We start from the raw sequence: 2,952 nt of genomic DNA on the forward strand, positions 1-2,952 counted from the left end.
TGGGGGGGAAAAGGAACTTCAAAAAAAAGCCCCCCCCAAAAAGCTGGAATCTTTTTTCCGGGGCCCCCCCCCAAAAGGACCCCAGAGAGGGAGACGAAGAGAGGGAGGAGCAAGTAGAGCGAGGGATGTAGAAAGAGAGGGAGGGAGCAAAGTAGAGCGGGGATGTAGAAAGAGAGGGAGGGAGCAAAGTGAGCGAGGGATGTAGAAGAGAGGGAGGGAGCAAAGTAGAGCGGGGATGTAAGAAAGAGAGGGAGGGAGCAAAGTAGAGCGGGGGATGTAGAAAGAGAGGGCGGGAGCAAAGTAGAGCGGGGGATGTAGAAAAGAGAGGGAGGGAGCAAAGTAGACGGGGGATGTAGAAAGAGAGGGCGGGAGTACTTTCTTCCTTTCCGTCTGTTCCTCTCATCGTGCTCTTCACTTCAGCCATCTGCATTCCCCATCCTCTGTCCCTCTACCATGTTCTCTTTTCTTGGGCTCCCGAGTGGCGCAGCAGTCTAAGGCACTGCATCTCAGTGYTTGAGGCGTCACAACAGACACCCTGGTTCGAATYCAGGCTGTATCACAACCAGCCGTGATTGGGAGTCCATTRGGGCGGCGCACAATTGGTACAGCRTCGTCCGGGTTTGGCCGGTGTAGGCCGTCATTGTRAATAAGAATTTGTTCTTAACTGACTTGCCTAGTTAAAAAAGGTTAAATAAAAATGTCAAATAAATATTCACTCTTCTTCAGGAGAGAAATGCTGGTTAAAATGGCATGAGGAAGTCTTTAAAAACTGCCTCTACATTTCTAATGGTTGGATTTTGGTTACTTTGAAGCAAGTTAAGAAGACATTTCTCACTATTTGAAGTAAAACGTTCAGGTTTCAAACTATACAGCCTCAAGGTCACATGGTAAATTGATGGCTGATAGCTTTCCTACCGTTGACCTACGCACTCCAACGGCAGGCACGCTTTAATTACCACTTGAGATTGAGAGGAGAAAAATAAATAAACATCACCCTTCTTAAAAATCATGGCCATCAAAACAGCTAACAATTCTAAATGCAATCGTGTGCTCATTCTTGCACAATGACCGGGCTTATAAAAGCACGTTTCACTTCCAGTACCAGCTTTATGAGGACCTGCTCTCGCACCGTCTGACAGGTGATGGGCCATTSCGCCCCTCAAAACAGGTTCTCTGTATGCTGTGCGTGTGTGATAAATAAGATGCATGACGAATAACGAGTACACACGTTATGCAAACTAACTACATAAAGCTAAAATGAACCTAGCCCGATAAACATGACCAGTCAAACGTATTTTAGGCAGTTATGATCTCTAACACAGACCCATAGAGAKGTATAGAGGACACACTTGCCACTACACAGGAAAGCTCTATGGGCTTTGCTATCACAGAAGTGATCAATGGCAAAGATCAGTGGTGTGCCCTGTACATTTTTATGGACAGCAGCTGTCATGGCATTTCTCTGCTAGCTGGAAAACTGAGGAAACCGGATCACGGAAACACTCACCCGGTAGAGATAGGACGCGTTGTTTGACAGAGCAACTGTAATATTAACCAATTTGAAAAAGAAAAGTGTACCACAATCAGCATTTTTCAACTGGTCGTTCAGCGCAGTACCGTTTCCGTCGATTTTCAAAGTTGCACACCGTACTGAACACAAACCCAGAGTATGGCAATGTTGTCAACATCCTTTTCTGTTGGTGTTAATATCCTATAAGGAGGTGTATCCATCGCAGCGGTGCCCCCTGACCAGATCATCTAATAAAGACAGAGTAGCGTCCTCGAACAAGACTGCTGCTGGCTCGCTATACACTGATTCATCACACACACACACACGATACAAACCCATTCATGATGAAGCTTTTTAGTTTAACACACACACACACACACACACACCTAGAACCTGAGGGTGACTGTGGAAGTGGAACTGGACAAGAGTGAGTGGCCTAAGAATGTTGATTGGTCTTCTTCCGGGATGACATCAGACTTTGGCTTGGCCAGATTGAGAGAAGGGCTGCTGTGTTGGCGATGGAGCATGATGCAGTGAGGGGGAAAGGGGGCTAGTCAGAGGAAGTGCGACAGCGCCAACTACACAAACATAACAGGAGAGGCGAGCAGCAGGCCGATGGAGAGATCCTCAGTGTACTGACCAACAAAGACAGTCACTTACTTTCCTGCTCGGACCGAGAGACAGACAGGGTGAAAACTGGGCTAGAACATCTTACACATAACTGACGGCTAGGGCCACCATAACCTGAATCCATTGTGACTGGTTGGGTATATGGAATGGAAGGCATACTGCTGCAGAGGGATAATGCGAAAAATGGAGGTTGATTTGGAGAGAAGAGAAAGAGAGAGCGAGAGAGGGACCTAGAGGGAGAAAGAGGGGGAGGACGTGGCAGCAGAGGATGAATAGTGACAGTTCAAACGCATGCAGATGAGGCGAGCTAGCTGCTGTGAGCCAGCATGGCTGTGAAGTGCAAGGCATGATGGGAAAGAAAGCAATAAGATACATGGAGAGTTGAGAGAACATGGGAGAGACCCTTGGAAGCCAAAGGCCATGCAGCATAGTTGATGGTTTGCGCTTGAAAATTTGCTAACCCTCAGTTCCTTCTCTCAAGAAACTTAACTGAGACGAGTCCATGTTCACAACAGCATCCCTAATCCATCTTCATCTGAAATCTAAAGTAAACAAAAATGGAATACCTACTCTTTGGCTATAGCTCAGAAGTAGTATACAGAACAAAAATGATGAATGCAACATGTAAAATGTTGGTCCCATGTTTCATGAGCTGAAATGAAAGATTCCAGAAATGTTCCATTCACACAAAAACCTTATTTCTCCCAAATGTATTTACATCCCTGTCAGTGAGCATTTCTCCCCTGCCAAGGTAATCCATCCACCTGCCAATATTTGTCTATGGAGATTGCATGGCTGGGTGCTCGACTTTA

At 46.3% G+C, this 2,952-nt stretch overlaps 1 protein-coding gene across 1 annotated transcript in view; it reads right to left on the reverse strand.

The window, feature by feature from the left end:
• The window catches only part of usp22 (ubiquitin specific peptidase 22), a 54,260-nt gene that overhangs the window by 36,017 nt on the left and 15,291 nt on the right, over positions 1-2,952 (reverse strand). The window lies entirely within an intron of this gene.

This window comes from Salvelinus sp. IW2-2015, linkage group LG18 (genome assembly GCF_002910315.2).
Source record: "Salvelinus sp. IW2-2015 linkage group LG18, ASM291031v2, whole genome shotgun sequence".
In the NCBI taxonomy this organism is placed as follows: domain Eukaryota; kingdom Metazoa; phylum Chordata; class Actinopteri; order Salmoniformes; family Salmonidae; genus Salvelinus; species Salvelinus sp. IW2-2015.